We start from the raw sequence: 17,608 nt of genomic DNA, 5'->3' as shown, positions 1-17,608 counted from the left end.
GCACTCCAGGAAGTTTAATGTTACACCACTGGTTAATGTTCCAGTAATCCAATTCTGATTTTCACCGTCCTGGTCACTCTCGCTGGCGTTCTGTTCAATTGATTATCTAATCAAACATGGTCAGCCCTTCATTTTCCTGGTCTCGAAACCCAGATGTCAGAAAAAAATGGAATCTCCGCTAGCGAATGTGCCATTCGTTCACTGCGAATCTGATATTCATCTCAATATCCACTTGAAGGCAGACTTCCTTTACACCACAGGTAAATGTCCAAGTAATGCAGTGCTTGTGTTCTGCGGCCTGTTCACCCTCGCAGGCGTGCTGTTCTTCTGGCTATCCACTCAAACCAGGTCAGCTCTTCATTTTCCTGTCGATACAACACAGATGTCAGAAATCATTGGAATCTCCTCGACAGACTCTGCTATTCATTCACTGCGAATCTGGAATTCATCTCAATCTCCACTCCACGCAGTCTTTCGTTACACCAGTGGTGAATGTCCAAGTAGCCCAATGCTGGTTTTCAGCGGCCTGTTCACACTCACAGGCGTGCTGTTCATCGGGCTATCCATGCAACCCTGGTCAGCTCTTCATTTTCCTCTCCACACAACCCAGACGTCAGAAATCATTGGAATCTCCACTACAGAATGTTCCACTCATTCACGGCGAATGTGGAATTCATCTGAAACTCCACTCCAGTCCGCCTTACATTACACAACTGGTGAATGTCCACGTAACCGAATGCTGATTTTCACACTCGCAGGCTTACTATTAAACTATTCAGAAATCATTGGCATCTCCATTAGAGATTTTTCCATTCTTTCACTGCGAGTTTGGAAAACATCTGAATTCCAACTCCAGGCGAATTTTCGTTACACCACTGGTGAATGTCCAAGTAACCCATTGCTGGCTCTCAGCGGCCTGTTCCGACTCGCAGGCATGCTGTTCACCTGGCTATACACTCAACGCTGGTCAGCTCTTCATTTTCCTGTCCACAAAAGCGAGACTTCAGAAATCATTGGAATCTCCACTACAGAATGTTCCAAACATTCACGGCGACTCTGGAATTCATTTGTATGTCCACTCCAGGCTGATTTTCGTTACACCACTTATGAATGTCCAAGTACACAATGCTGGATTTTTGCGACCTGTTCACAGTCGCAGGGGTGATCTTCAACTGGCTATCCACTCAACCCTAGTCAGCCCTTCATTTTCCTGTCCACACAACCCAGCCTTCAGAAACCATTATTATCTCCAGTACAGAATGTTCCATTCATTCACTGCGTATCCGGAATTCTTCTGAATCTCCACTCCATGCAGGTGTTCGTTACACTGCTGGTGAATATCCAAGAAACACAATGCTGGTTTTCAGCAGCCTGTTCACTCTCACAGGCGTGCTGTTCTACTGGCTATCCACTCAAACCTGGAAAACACTTCATTTTCCTGTACTCACAACCCAGACTACAGAAATCTTTGGAATCTCCACTAGAGAGTGTGCCATTCATTCGCTGAATCTGGAACTCATCGCAATCTCTACTCCACACAGGCTTTGGTTTCACCACTGGTGAAAGTTCAAGTAACCCAATTCTGGTTTTCAGCGGCCTGTTCCATTCATTCATTCCGAATCTGGAATTCATCTGAATCTGCAAATCCAGGTAGGCTTTCGTTACACCACAGGTGAACGTCCGAGTAAACCGAATGCTGATTTTCACACTCGCAGGCTTACTATTAAACTATTCAGAAATCATTGGCATCTCCATTAGAGATTTTTCCATTCATTCACTGCGACTTTGGAAAACATCAGAATTCCAACTCCAGGCGAGTTTTCGTTCCACCACTGGTGAATGTCCAAGTAACCCAATGCTGTCTTTCAGCGGCCTGTTCACACTCGTAGGCATGCTGTTCTACTGGCTATCCACTCAACCCTGGTCAATTCTTCATTTTCCTGTCCACACAACCCCGACTTCAAAAATCATTGGAATCTCCACCCCTGAATGTGCCATTCATTCACTGAGAATCTGAAATTCATCTCCATCTCCAAATAAATAAAGGCAGACTTTCGTTACACCACTGGTAAATGTACAAGTAAACCAATGCTGGTTTTCAGAGGCCTGTTCACATTCTCAGGCATGTTGTTTAACTGGATATCCACTCAACCCTGGTCAGCTCTTCATATTCCTGCGCACACAACCCAGACTTCAGAAATCATAGGAATCTCGTCTACACAATGTTCCGTTCATTCACTGCGAATCTGGAATTCATCTGAATCTGCACTCCAGGAAGTTTAATGTTACACCACTGGTTAATGTTCCAGTAATCCAATTCTGATTTTCACCGTCCTGGTCACTCTCGCTGGCGTTCTGTTCAATTGATTATCTAATCAAACATGGTCAGCCCTTCATTTTCCTGGTCACGAAACCCAGATGTCAGAAAAAATTGGAATCTCCGCTAGAGAATGTGCCATTCGTTCACTGCGAATTTGATATTCATCTCAATATCCACTTGAAGGCAGACTTCCTTTACACCACAGGTAAATGTCCAAGTAATGCAGTGCTTGTGTTCTGCGGCCTGTTCACCCTCTCAGGCGTGCTGTTCTTCTGGCTATCCACTCAAACCAGGTCAGCTCTTCATTTTCCTGTCGATACAACACAGATCTAAGAAATCATTGGAATCTCCTCGACAGACACTGCTATTCTTTCACTGCGAATCTGGAATTCATCTCAATCTCCACTCCACGCAGTCTTTCGTTACACCAGTAGTGAATGTCCAAGTAGCCCAATGCTGGTTTCCAGCGGCCTGTTCACACTCACAGGCGTGCTGTTCATCTGGCTATCCATGCAACCCTGGTCAGCTCTTCATTTTCCTCTCCACACAACGCAGACGTCAGAAATCATTGGAATCTTCACTACAGAATGTTGCACTCATTCACGGCGAATGTGGAATTCATCTGAAACTCCACTCCAGTCCGCCTTACATTACACAACTGGTGAATGTCCACGTAACCGAATGCTGATTTTCACACTCGCAGGCTTACTATTAAACTATTCAGAAATCATTGGCATCTCCCTTAGAGATTTTTCCATTCTTTCACTGCGAGTTTGGAAAACATCTGAATTCCAACTCCAGGCGAGTTTTCGTTCCACCACTGGTGAATGTCCAAGTAACCCATTGCTGGCTCTCAGCGGCCTGTTCCGACTCGCAGGCATGCTGTTCACCTGGCTATACACTCAACGCTGGTCAGCTCTTCATTTTCCTGTCCACAAAAGCGAGACTTCAGAAATCATTGGAATCTCCACTACAGAATGTTCCAAACATTCACGGCGACTCTGGAATTCATTTGTATGTCCACTCCAGGCAGATTTTCGTTACGCCACTTGTGAATGTCCAAGTAACACAATGCTGGATTTTTACGACCTGTTCACAATCGCAGGGGTGATGTTCAACTGGCTATCCACTCAACCCTAGTCAGCCCTTCATTTTCCTGTCCACACAACCCAGCCTTCAGAAACCATTATTATCTCCAGTACAGAATGTTCCATTCATTCACTGCGTATCCGGAATTCTTCTGAATCTCCACTCCATGCAGGTGTTCGTTACACTGCTGGTGAATATCCAAGAAACACAATGCTGGTTTTCAGCAGCCTGTTCAATCTCACAGGCGTGCTGTTCTACTGGCTATCCACTCAAACCTGGAAAACACTTCATTTTCCTGTACTCACAACCCAGACTACAGAAATCTTTGGAACCTCCACTAGAGAGTGTGCCATTCATTCGCTGAATCTGGAATTCATCTCAATCTCTACTCCACACAGGCTTTGGTTTCACCACTGGTGAAAGTTCAAGTAACCCAATTCTGGTTTTCAGCGGCCTGTTCACACTCACAGGCGTGCTGTTAAACTGGCTATGCACTAAACTCTGGTCAGCTCTTCATTTTCCTTTCTACACAAAACAGACAGCAGAAATCATTGGATTCTCCACTATAAAATGTTCTATTAATTCAATCTGAATCTGGAATTCTTCCTCAATATCCACTGCAAGTAGACTTTCTTTACACCACTGGTGAATGTCCAAGTAACCCAATGCAGGTATTCAGCTGCCAATTCAAACCCGCAGGCGTGCTGTTCTACTGCCTGTCGACACAACTCTGGTAGGCTCTTCATTTTCCTGTCAACACAACCCATTCTTCAGAAATCATTGGAATCTCCACTACAGAATGTGTCATTCATTCACTGAGAATCTGGAATTCATCTCATTCTCCACAGGAGGTCGTCATTTTTTACTCCACTGGTGAATGTCCAAGAAACTCAAGGCTGGTTTTCATCGGCCTGTTGACACTCGCAGGCGTGCTGTTAATCTGGCTGTCCATACAACCCTGGTCAGCTCTTCATTTTCCTCTCCACACAACCCAGACGTCAGAAATCATTGGAATCTCCACTACAAAATTTTCCATTCATTCATTCCGAATCTGGAATTCATCTGAATCTGCAAATCCAGGTAGGCTTTCGTTACACCACAGGTGAACGTCCGAGTAAACCGAATGCTGATTTTCACACTCGCAGTCTTACTATTAAACTATTCAGAAATCATTGGCATCTCCATTAGAGATTTTTCCATTCATTCACTGCGACTTTGGAAAACATCTGAATTCCAACTCCAGGCGAGTTTTCGTTCCACCACTGGTGAATGTCCTAGTAACCCAATGCTGTCTTTCAGCGGCCTGTTCACACTCGTAGGCATGCTGTTCTACTGGCTATCCACTCAACCCTGGTCAATTCTTCATTTTCCTGTCCACACAACCCCGACTTCAAAAATCATTGGAATCTCCACCCCTGAATGTGCCATTCATTCACTGAGAATCTGAAATTCATCTCCATCTCCAAATAAATAAAGGCAGACTTTCGTTACACCACTGGTAAATGTACAAGTAAACCAATGCTGGTTTTCAGAGGCCTGTTCACATTCTCAGGCGTGTTGTTTAACTGGATATCCACTCAACCCTGGTCAGCTCTTCATATTCCTGCGCACACAACCCAGACTTCAGAAATCATAGGAATCTCGTCTACACAATGTTCCGTTCATTCACTGCGAATCTGGAATTCATCTGAATCTGCACTCCAGGAAGTTTAATGTTACACCACTGGTTAATGTTCCAGTAATCCAATTCTGATTTTCACCGTCCTGGTCACTCTCGCTGGCGTTCTGTTCAATTGATTATCTAATCAAACATGGTCAGCCCTTCATTTTCCTGGTCACGAAACCCAGATGTCAGAAAAAATTGGAATCTCCGCTAGAGAATGTGCCATTCGTTCACTGCGAATCTGATATTCATCTCAATATCCACTTGAAGGCAGACTTCCTTTACACCACAGGTAAATGTCCAAGTAATGCAGTGCTTGTGTTCTGCGGCCTATTCACACTCGCAGGCGTGCTGTTCTTCTGGCTATCCACTCAAACCAGGTCAGCTCTTCATTTTCCTGTCGATACAACACAGATGTCAGATATCATTGGAATCTCCTCGACAGACACTGCTATTCTTTCACTGCGAATCTGGAATTCATCTCAATCTCCACTCCACGCAGTCTTTCGTTACACCAGTAGTGAATGTCCAAGTAGCCCAATGCTGGTTTCCAGCGGCCTGTTCACACTCACAGGCGTGCTGTTCATCTGGCTATCCATGCAACCCTGGTCAGCTCTTCATTTTCCTCTCCACACAACGCAGACGTCAGAAATCATTGGAATCTTCACTACAGAATGTTCCACTCATTCACGGCGAATGTGGAATTCATCTGAAACTCCACTCCAGTCCGCCTTACATTACACAACTGGTGAATGTCCACGTAACCGAATGCTGATTTTCACACTCGCAGGCTTACTATTAAACTATTCAGAAATCATTGGCATCTCCCTTAGAGATTTTTCCATTCTTTCACTGCGAGTTTGGAAAACATCTGAATTCCAACTCCAGGCGAGTTTTCGTTCCACCACTGGTGAATGTCCAAGTAACCCATTGCTGGCTCTCAGCGGCCTGTTCCGACTCGCAGGCATGCTGTTCACCTGGCTATACACTCAACGCTGGTCAGCTCTTCATTTTCCTGTCCACAAAAGCGAGACTTCAGAAATCATTGGAATCTCCACTACAGAATGTTCCAAACATTCACGGCGACTCTGGAATTCATTTGTATGTCCACTCCAGGCAGATTTTCGTTACGCCACTTGTGAATGTCCAAGTAACACAATGCTGGATTTTTACGACCTGTTCACAATCGCAGGGGTGATGTTCAACTGGCTATCCACTCAACCCTAGTCAGCCCTTCATTTTCCTGTCCACACAACCCAGCCTTCAGAAACCATTATTATCTCCAGTACAGAATGTTCCATTCATTCACTGCGTATCCGGAATTCTTCTGAATCTCCACTCCATGCAGGTGTTCGTTACACTGCTGGTGAATATCCAAGAAACACAATGCTGGTTTTCAGCAGCCTGTTCAATCTCACAGGCGTGCTGTTCTACTGGCTATCCACTCAAACCTGGAAAACACTTCATTTTCCTGTACTCACAACCCAGACTACAGAAATCTTTGGAACCTCCACTAGAGAGTGTGCCATTCATTCGCTGAATCTGGAATTCATCTCAATCTCTACTCCACACAGGCTTTGGTTTCACCACTGGTGAAAGTTCAAGTAACCCAATTCTGGTTTTCAGCGGCCTGTTCACACTCACAGGCGTGCTGTTAAACTGGCTATGCACTAAACTCTGGTCAGCTCTTCATTTTCCTTTCTACACAAAACAGACAGCAGAAATCATTGGATTCTCCACTATAAAATGTTCTATTAATTCAATCTGAATCTGGAATTCTTCCTCAATATCCACTGCAAGTAGACTTTCTTTACACCACTGGTGAATGTCCAAGTAACCCAATGCAGGTATTCAGCTGCCAATTCAAACCCGCAGGCGTGCTGTTCTACTGCCTGTCGACACAACTCTGGTAGGCTCTTCATTTTCCTGTCAACACAACCCATTCTTCAGAAATCATTGGAATCTCCACTACAGAATGTGTCATTCATTCACTGAGAATCTGGAATTCATCTCATTCTCCACAGGAGGTCGTCATTTTTTACTCCACTGGTGAATGTCCAAGAAACTCAAGGCTGGTTTTCATCGGCCTGTTGACACTCGCAGGCGTGCTGTTAATCTGGCTGTCCATACAACCCTGGTCAGCTCTTCATTTTCCTCTCCACACAACCCAGACGTCAGAAATCATTGGAATCTCCACTACAAAATTTTCCATTCATTCATTCCGAATCTGGAATTCATCTGAATCTGCAAATCCAGGTAGGCTTTCGTTACACCACAGGTGAACGTCCGAGTAAACCGAATGCTGATTTTCACACTCGCAGGCTTACTATTAAACTATTCAGAAATCATTGGCATCTCCATTAGAGATTTTTCCATTCATTCACTGCGACTTTGGAAAACATCTGAATTCCAACTCCAGGCGAGTTTTCGTTCCACCACTGGTGAATGTCCAAGTAACCCAATGCTGTCTTTCAGCGGCCTGTTCACACTCGTAGGCATGCTGTTCTACTGGCTATCCACTCAACCCTGGTCAATTCTTCATTTTCCTGTCCACACAACCCCGACTTCAAAAATCATTGGAATCTCCACCTCTGAATGTGCCATTCTTTCACTGAGAATCTGAAATTCATCTCCATCTCCAAATAAATAAAGGCAGACTTTCGTTACACCACTGGTAAATGTACAAGTAAACCAATGCTGGTTTTCAGAGGCCTGTTCACATTCTCAGGCGTGTTGTTTAACTGGATATCCACTCAACCCTGGTCAGCTCTTCATATTCCTGCGCACACAACCCAGACTTCAGAAATCATTGGAATCTCGACTACAGAATGTTCCGTTAATTCACTGCGAATCTGGACTTCATCTGAATCTGCACTCTAGGAAGTTTAATGTTACACCACTGGTTAATGTTCCAGTAATCCAATTCTGATTTTCACCGTCCTGGTCACTCTCTCTGGCGTTCTGTTCAATTGATTATTTAATCAAACATGGTCAGCCTTTCATTTTCGTGTTCACGAAACCCAGATGTTAGAAAAAATTGAAATCCCCGCTATAGAATGTGCCATTCGTTCACTGCGAATCTGATATTCATCTCAATATCCACTTGAAGGCAGACTTCCTTTACACCACAGGTAAATGTCCATGTAATGCAGTGCTTGTGTTCTGCGGCCTGTTCACACTCGCAGGCGTGCTGTTCTTCTGGCTATCCACTCAAACCAGGTCAGCTCTTCATTTTCCTGTCGATACAACACAGATGTCAGAAATCATTGGAATCTCCTCGACAGACTCTGCTATTCATTCACTGCGAATCTGGAATTCCTCTCAATCTCCACTCCACGCAGTCTTTCGGTACACCAGTGGTGAATGTCCAAGTAGCCCAATGCTGGTTTTCAGCGGCCTGTTCACACTCACAGGCGTGCTGTTCATCTGGCTTTACATGCAACACTGGTCAGCTCTTCATTTTCCTCTCCACACAACCCAGACGTCAGAAATCATTGGAATCTCCACTACAGAATTTTCCATTCATTCATTCCGAATCTGGAGTTCATCTGAATCTGCAAATCCAGGTAGGCTTTCGTTACACCACAGGTCAACGTCCGAGTAAACCGAATGCTGATTTTCACACTCGCAGGCTTACTATTAAACTATTCAGAAATCATTGGCATCTCCATTAGAGATATTTCCATTCATTCACTGCGAATTTGGAAAACATCTGAATTCCATCTCCAGGCGAGTTTTTGTTACACCACTGGTGAATGTCCAAGTAACCCATTGCGGGCTCTCAGCGGCCTGTTCAGACTCGCAGGCATGCTGTTCACCTGGCTATACACTCAACGCTGGTCACCTCTTCATTTTCCTGTCCACAAAAGCGAGACTCCAGAAATCATTGGTATCTCCACTACAGAATGTTGCAAACATTCACGCCGAATCTGGAATTCATTGTATATCCACTCCAAGCAGATTTTCATTACACCACTTGTGAATGTCCAAGTAACCCAATGCTTGATTTTTTCGACCTGTTCACAATGGCAGGGTTGATGTTCAACTGGCTATCCACTCAACCCTAGTCAGCCCTTCATTTTTCTGTCCACACAACCAAGACTTCAGAAATCATTGGTATCTTCACTACAGAATGTGCCATTCATTCACTGCGAATCTAGAATTCTTCTCAATCTCAAATGAAGGCAAAACTTCTTTACGCCACCTGTGAATGTCCAATTAACCCAATGCTGGTTTTCTCTGGCCTGTTCACAATCACAGGCATGCTGTTCAATTGGCTTTCCACTCCAACCTGGTCAGCTCTTCATTCTCCTGTCCACTCAACCAATCCTTCAGAAAGCATAGCAATCTCCACAACAGAATGTTCCGTTCATTCACGGCGAATCTGGAAACCATCTGAATCTCCAACTCAAGGCGGGCTATCCTTACACCACTGGTGAATGTCCAAGTAACCCAATGCTGTCTTTCAGCGGCCTGTTCACACTCGTAGGCGTGCTGTTGTACTGGCTATCCACTCAACCCTGGTCAATTCTTCATTTTCCTGTCCACACAACCCCGACTTCAAAAATTATTGGAATCTCCACCCCTGAATGTGCCATTCATTCCCTGAGAATCTGAAATTCATCTCCATCTCCAAATAAAGGCAGATTTTCGTTACACCACTGGTGAATGTACAAGTAAACCAATGCTGGTTTTCAGTGGCCTGTTCACATTCTCAGGCGTGTTGTTTAACTGGATAACCACTCAACCCTGGTCAGCTCTTCATTTTCCTGTGCACACAACCCAGACGTCAGAAAACATTGGAATCTCCACGACACAATGTGCCGTTAATTCACTGTGATTTTAGAATTCATCTGAATCTCCACTCCAGGCAGGCATTCATTACACCATTGGTGAATGTCCAAGTAACCCAGTGCTGTCGGTCTTCGGTCTGTTCACACTGGCAGGCGTGCTCTTCTTCTGGCTATCCACTTAACCCTAGTTTGCTCTTCATTTTCCTGCCCACACTACACACACTACAGAAATCAATGGACTCTCCACTACTGAATGTTCGATTCATTCAATGCGAATCTGGAATTCATCTGAACATCCAACTCCAGGCAGGCTAACCTTACACTACTGGTGAATGTCAAAATAAACTAATGCTTGTTTTCAGCAGACTGTTAACAATCGCAGGCGTACTCTTCAACTGGCTATCGACACAAAACTGGTCACCTCTACATTTTCCTGTCCACACAACCCAGACTTCAGAAATTAGTGGAATCTCCAACACAGAATGTTTCATTCATTTACTGCGAATCTGGAATTCATCTGAATCTCCAATTCGACGCATGCTTTCGTTAAACCACTGATGAATATCCAAGTAACACAATGCTGGTTTTCAGCAGCCTGTTCACACTCGCAGGCGTGCTGTTCATCTGGCTATCCACTCAACCCTGGTCAGGTCTTCATTTTCCTGTCCACACAACCCAGACTTCAGAAACCATTGGAATTACCACGACAGAATGTTCGAGTCATTCACTCATATCTGGAATTCTTCTGAATCTCCACTCCAGAAGGCTTTAATTACACCACTGCTGAATGTCCAAGTAACCCAAAGCTGGTTTTCAGTGACCTGTTCACAGTCGTAGGCCTGCTGTTAAACTGGCTATGCACTCAACCCTAGTCAGCTCTTCAGTTTCCTGTGCACATGACCCAGACTTCAGAAATCACTGGAATCTCGACTACAGAATGTTCCGTTCATTCACTGCGAATCTGGTATTCATCTGAATCTCCACTCCAGGAAGGTTAATGTTACACCACTGGTTAATGTTCCAGTAATCCAATGCTGATTTTCACCGTCCTGGTCACTCTCGCTGGCGTTCTGTTCAATTGATTACCTAATCAAACATGGTCAGCCCTTCATTTTCCTGTTCACGAAACCCAGACGTCAGAAAAAATTGGAATCTCCGCTAGAGAATGTGCCATTCATTCACTGCGAATCTGATATTCATCTCAATATCCACTTGAAGGCAGACTTTCTTTACACGACAGGTTAAAGTCCAAGTAATGCAGTGCTTGTGTTCTGCGGCCTGTTCACACTCGCAGGCGTGCTGTTCTTCTGGCTATCCACTCAAACCAGGTCAGCTCTTCATTTTCCTGTCGATACAACACAGATGTCAGAAATCATTGGAATCTCCTCGACAGACTCTGCTAATCATTCACTGCGAATCTGGAATTCATCTCAATCTCCACTCCACGTAGTCTTTTGTAACACCAGTGGTGAATGTCCAAGTAGCCCAGTGCTGGTTTTCAGCGGCCTCTTCACACTCGCAGGCGTGCTGTTCATCTGGCTATCCATGTAACCCTGGTCAGCTCTTCATTTTCCTCTCCACACAACCCAGACGTCAGAAATCATTGGAATCTCCACTACAGAATGTTCCACTCATTCACGGCGAATGTGGTGTTCATCTGAAACTCCACTCCAGTCCGCCTTACATTACACAAGTGGTGAATGTCCACGTAACCGAATGCTAATTTTCACACTCGTAGGCTTACTATTAAACTATTCAGAAATCATTGGCATCTCCATTAGAGATTTTTCCATTCATTCACTGCGAATTTGGAAAACATCTGTATTCCATCTCCAGGTCAGTTTTCGTTACACGACTAGTGAATGTCCAAGTAACCCATTGCTGGCTCTCAGCGGCTTGTTTAGACTCGCTGGCATTTTGTTCACCTGGCTATACACTCAACGCTGGTCAGCTCTTCATTTTCCTGTCCACAAGAGCGAGACTTCAGAAATCATTGGAATCTCCACTACAGAATGTTCCAAACATTCACGGCGAATCTGGAATTCAGTTGTATATCCACTCCAGGCAGATTTTCGTTACACCACTTGTGAATGTCAAAGTAACACAATGCTGGATTTTTGTGACCTGTTCACAATCGCAGGCTTGATGTTCAACTGGCTATACACTCAACCCTAGTCATCCCTTCATTTTCCTGTCCACACAACCGAGACTTCAGATATCATTGGTTTGTTCACTACAGAATGTGCCATTCATTCACTGCGAATCTGGAATTCTGCTCAATCTCCACTGAACGCAAAATTTCTTTACGCCACCTATGAATGTCCAAGTAACCCAATGCTGGTTTTCTCTGGCCTGTTCACACTCGCAGGCATGCTGTTCAATTGGCTTTCCACTCCAACCTGGTCAGCTTTTCATTTTCCTGTCCACACAACCCACCCTTCAGAAATCATGGCAATCTCCACAACAGAATGTTCGGTTCATTCACGGCGAACCTGGAATTCATCTGAATTTCCAACTCCAGGTGTGCTATCCTTACACCACTGGTGAATGTCCAAGTAACCCAATGCTGTCTTTCAGCGGCCTGTTCACACTCGTAGGCGTGCTGTTCTACTGGCTATCGACTCAACCCCGGTCAATTCTTCATTTTCCTGTCCACACAACCCCGATTTCAAAAATCATTGGAATCTCCACCCCTGAATGTGCCATTCATTCCCTGAGAATCTGAAATTCATCTCCATCTCCAAATAAAGGCAGATTTTCGTTAAACCACTGATGAATATCCAAGTAACACAATGCCGGTTTTCAGCGGCCTGTTCACACTCGCAGGCGTGCTGTTCATCTGGCTATCCATGTAACCCTGGTCAGCTCTTCATTTTCCTGTCCACACAACCCAGACTTCAGAAATCATTGGAATTACCACGACAGAATGTTCGAGTCATTCACTGCATATCTGGAATTCATCTGAATCTCCACTCCCGAAGGCTTTAATTACACCACAGCTGAATATCCAAGTAACCCAAAGCTGGTTTTCAGTGACCTGTTCACACTCGTAGGCATGCTGTTAAACTGGCTATGCACTCAACCCTAGTCAGCTCTTCATTTTCCTGTGCACACAACCCAGACTTCAGAAATCATTGGAATCTCGGCTACAGTATGTTCCGATCATTCACTGCGAATCTGGATTTCATCTGAATCTCCACTCCAGGAAGGTTAATGTTACACCACTGGTTAATGTTCCAGTAATCCAATGCTGATTTTCACCGTCCTGATCACTCTCGCTGGCGTTCTGTTCAATTGAGTATCTAATCAAACATGGTCAGCCCTTCATTTTCCTGTTCAGGAAACCCAGACGTCAGAAAAAATTGGAATCTCCGCTAGAGAATGTGCCATTTGTTCACTGCGAATCTGATATTCATCTCAATATCCACTTGAAGGCAGACTTCCTTTACACCACAGGTAAATGTCCAAGTAATGCAGTGCTTGTGTTCTGCGGCCTGTTCACACTCGCAGGCGTGCTATTCTTCTGGCTATCCACTCAAACCAGGTCAGCTCTTCCTTTTCCTGTCGATACAACACAGATGTCAGAAATCATTGGAATCTCCTCGACAGACTCTGCTATTCATTCACTGCGAATCTGGAATTCATCTCCATCTCCACTCCACGCAGTCTTTCGTTACACCAGTGGTGAATGTCCAAGTAGCCCAATGCTGGTTTCCAGCGGCCTGTTCACACTCTCAGGCGTGCTGTTCATCTGGCTATCCATGCAACCCTGGTCAGCTCTTCATTTTCCTCTCCACACAACCCAGAAGTCAGAAATCATTGGAATCTCCCCTACAGAATGTTCCACTCATTCACGGCGAATGTGGAATTCATCTGAAACTCCACTCCAGTCCGCCTTACATTACACAACTGGTGAATGTCCACGTAACCGAATCCTGATTTTCACACTCGCAGGCTTACTATTAAACTATTCAGAAATCATTGGCATCTCCCTTAGAGATTTTTCCATTCTTTCACTGCGAGTTTGGAAAACATCTGAATTCCAACTCCAGGCGAGTTTTCGTTCCACCACTGGTGAATGTCCAAGTAACCCATTGCTGGCTCTCAGCGGCCTGTTCAGACTCGCAGGCATGCTGTTCACCTGGCTATACACTCAACGCTGGTCACCTCTTCATTTTCCTGTCCACAAAAGCGAGACTCCAGAAATCATTGGAATCTCCACTACAGAATGTTCCAAACATTCATGGCGAATCTGAAATTCATTTGTATATCCACTCCAGGCAGATTATCATTAGACCACTTGTGAATGTCCAAGTAACCCAATGCTTGATTTTTGCGACCTGTTCACAATTGCAGGGTTGATGTTCAACTGGCTATCCACTCAACCCTAGTCAGCCCTTCATTTTCCTGTCCACACAACCCAGCCTTCAGAAATCATTGGTATCTTCACTACAGAATTTGCCATTCATTCACTGTGAATCTGGAATTCTTCTCAATCTCCACTGAAAGCAAAGTTTCTTTACGCCACCTGTGAATGTCCAAGTAACCCAAAGCTGGTTTTCTCTGGCCTGTTCACAATCGCAAGCATGCTGTTCAATTGGCTTTCCACTCCAACCTGGTCAGCTCTTCATTCTCCTGTCCACTCAACCCACCCTTCAGAAATCATAGCAATCTCCACAACAGAATGTTCCGTTCATTCACGGCGAATCTGGAATCCATCTGAATCTCCAACTCCCGGCGGGCTATCCTTACAGCACTCGTGAATATACAAGTAACCCAATGCTGTCTTTCAGCGGCCTGTTCACACTCGTAGGCGTGCTGTTCTACTGGCTATCCACTCAACCCTGGTCAATTCTTCATTTTCCTGTCCACACAACCCCGACTTCAAAAATTATTGGAATCTCCACCCCTGAATGTGCCATTCATTCACTGAGAATCTGAAATTCATCTCCATCTCCAAATAAAGGCAGATTTTTGTTACACCACTGGTGAATGTACAAGGAAACCAATGCTGCATTTCAGAGGCCTTTTCACATTCTCAGCCGTGTTGTTTAACTGGATATCCACTCAACCCTGGTCAGCTCTTCATATTCCTGCGCACAGAACCCAGACTTCAGAAATCATTGGAATCTCGACTACAGAATGTTCCGTTCATTCACTGCGAATCTGGAATTCATCTGAATCTGCACTCCAGGAAGTTAAATGTTACACCACTGTTTAATGTTCCAGTAATCCAATTCTGATTTTCACCGTCCTGGTCACTCTCGCTGGCGTTCTGTTCAATTGATTATCTAATCAAACAAGGTCAGCCCTTCATTTTCCTGTTCACGAAACCCAGATGTCAGAAAAAATTGGAATCTCCGCTAGAGAATGTGCCATTCGTTCACTGTGAATCTGATATTCATCTCAATATCCACCTGACGGCAGACTTTCTTTACACCACATGTAAATGTCCAAGTAATGCAGGGCTTGTGTTCTGCGGCCTGTTCACACTCGCAGGCTTGCTGTTCTTCTGGCTATCCACTCAAACCAGGTCAGCTCTTCATTTTCCTGTCGATACAACACAGATGTCAGAAATCATTGGAATCTCCTCGACAGACTCTGCTATTCATTCACTGCGAATCTGGAATTCATCTCAATCTCCACTCCACGCAGTCTTTCGTTACACCAGTGGTGAATGTCCAAGTAGCCCAATGCTGGTTTTCAGCGGCCTGTTCACACTCACAGGCGTGCTGTTCATCTGGCTATCCATGCAACCCTGGTCAGCTCTTCATTTTCCTCTCCACACAACGTAGACGTCAGAAATCATTGGAATCTCCACTGCAGAATGTTCCACTCATTCAGGGCGAATCTGGAATTCATCTGAACATCCAACTCCAGGCAGGCTAACGTTACACTGCTGGTGAATGTCAAAAAAATTTAATGCTTGTTTTCAGCAGCCTGTTAACAATCACAGGCGTTCTCTTCAACTGGCTATCCACACAAAACTGGTCAGCTCTTCATTTTCCTGTCCACACAACCCAGACTTCAGAAATTAGTGGAATCTCCACCACAGAATGTTTCATTCATTTACTGCGAATCTGGAATTCATCTGAATCTCCACTCCCAAAGGCTTTAATTACACCACAGCTGAATGTCCAAGTAACCCAAAGCTGTTTTTCAGTGACCTGTTCACACTCGTAGGCATGCTGTTAAACTGGCTATGCACTCAACCCTAGTCAGCTCTTCATTTTCCTGTGCACACAACCCAGATTTCAGAAATCATTGGAATCTCGACTACAGTATGTTCCGATCATTCACTGCGAATTTGGAATTCATCTGAATCTCCACTCCAGGAAGGTTAATGTTACACAACTGGTTAATGTTCCAGTAATCCAATGCTGATTTTCACCGTCCTGGTCACTCTCGCTGGCGTTCTGTTCAATTGATTATCTAATCAAACATGGTCAGCCTTTCATTTTCCTGTTCAAGAAACCCAGACGTCAGAAAAAATTGGAATCTCCGCTAGAGAATGTGCCATTCGTTCACTATGAATCTGATATTCATCTAAATATGCACTTGAAGGCAGACTTATTTTACACCACAGGTAAATGTCCAAGTAATGCAGTGCTTGTGTTCTGCTGCCTGTTCACACTCGCAGGCGTGCTCTTCTTCTGGCTATCCACTCAAACCAGGTCAGCTCTTCATTTTCCTGTCGAAACAATACAGATGTCAGAAATCATTGGAATCTCCTCTACAGACTCTGCTATTCAGTCACTACGAATCTGGAATTCATCTCAATCTCCACTCCACGCAGTCTTTCATTACACCAGTGGTGAATGTCCTAGTTGCCCAATGCTGTTTTTCAGTGCCCTCTTCACACTCGCAGGCGCTGGTCATCTGGCTATCCATGTAACCCTGGTCAGCTCTTCATTTTCCTCTCCACACCACCCAGACGTCAGAAATCACTGGAATCTCCACTACAGTATGTTCCACTCATTCACGGCGAATGTGGTGTTCATCTGAAACTCCACTCCAGTCCGCCTTACATTACACATCTGGTGAATGTCCACGTAACCAATTGCTGATTTTCACACTCGCAGGCTTACTATTAAACTATTCAGAATTCAATGGCATCTCCATTAGCGATTTTTCCATTAATTCACTGTGAATTTGGAAAACATCTGAATTCCATCTCCACTCAACGCTGGTCAGCTCTTCATTTTCCTTTCCACAAAAGCGAGACTTCAGAAATCATTGGAATCTTCACTACAGAAAGTTCCAAACATTCACAGCGAATCTGGAATTCATTTGTATATCCACTCCAGGCAGATTTTCGTTACACCACTTGTGAATGTCCAAGTAACCCAATGCTGGATTTTTGCGACCTGTTCACAATCGCAGGGTTGATGTTCAACTGGCTATCCACTCAACCCTGGTCAGCTCTTCATTTTCCTGTCCACACAACCCTTACTTCAGAAATCATTGGAATTACCACGACAGAATGTTTGAGTCATTCACTGCATATCTGGAATTCATCTGAATCTCCAAATAAATGCAGACTTTTGTTACACCATTGGTAAACCAATGCTGTTTTTCAGAGGCCTATTCAAATTCTCAGGCGTGTTGTTTAACTGGATATCCACTCAACCCTGTTCAGCTCTTCATTTTCCTGTGCACACAACCCAGACGTCAGAAAACATTGGAATCTCCACGACACAATGTGCCATTAATTCACTGTGATTTTAGAATTCATCTGAATCT

This window comes from Sorex fumeus, unplaced genomic scaffold (assembly GCF_029834395.1).
Source record: "Sorex fumeus unplaced genomic scaffold, SorFum_2.1 ptg000043l, whole genome shotgun sequence".
Classification (NCBI taxonomy): Eukaryota; Metazoa; Chordata; class Mammalia; order Eulipotyphla; family Soricidae; genus Sorex; species Sorex fumeus.
This window is presented reverse-complemented; position numbering follows the sequence as displayed.